Source organism: Echinops telfairi, unplaced genomic scaffold, assembly GCF_000313985.2.
Source record: "Echinops telfairi isolate 266 unplaced genomic scaffold, ASM31398v2 ScPeMD7_7453;HRSCAF=8491, whole genome shotgun sequence".
NCBI classification, from domain to species: domain Eukaryota; kingdom Metazoa; phylum Chordata; class Mammalia; order Afrosoricida; family Tenrecidae; genus Echinops; species Echinops telfairi.
Window position 1 is genome coordinate 1,066,436 of NW_022111353.1, and position 602 is coordinate 1,067,037.

Consider the following 602-nt stretch of genomic DNA (forward strand, 5'->3'; position numbering starts at 1 on the left):
GGGGGGCGGGGCTCTTCTGTAGGAAGTGTGTACACGCAAAGCCATGGCAGCCATGGGCACTGAGGACAGTTCTTGAGGACAGAAGTTGTTTCTGACAGCAATTGCACACGCCCACCTTCCACCCTTGCCAGGTACAGCGCCTGGATCATAGAGAAAGAAGAGATGCTTTGTGATAAGGCTTTTCCGACCTGGGCCTTAACCTTGAGCTAAGTGTGACCTTCCCCTTCTCTGCAGGGGGCCGGGTGTTTTGTGGACTCTTTCAGAACATGATACACCAGAAGACTGTCCTGCTGGCCATTCATACAGGATTATGGCCCAATAGTTTGGTGGTCAGCCAGACCAAGGAGCTAGATCCTTACTCCCTAGCCTGGTATGTTTTCTCTTCCGCCGAAATGTGCTAATAATGCTAATAACTTGTCTATAGGACTTTACAGCATACTAAATCTTTGAGACATAATTCCATGTACTCCCCACAACCTCTGAGTTAGGTATGGTCACACCCTCACGGCCCAGACATAGTGCTGATGTTCAAACACAGGTCGCTTAATCCAAACGCATTGCTACTGAGTGCATTTAGGACAACTTCGTTGTCAAATTAAATC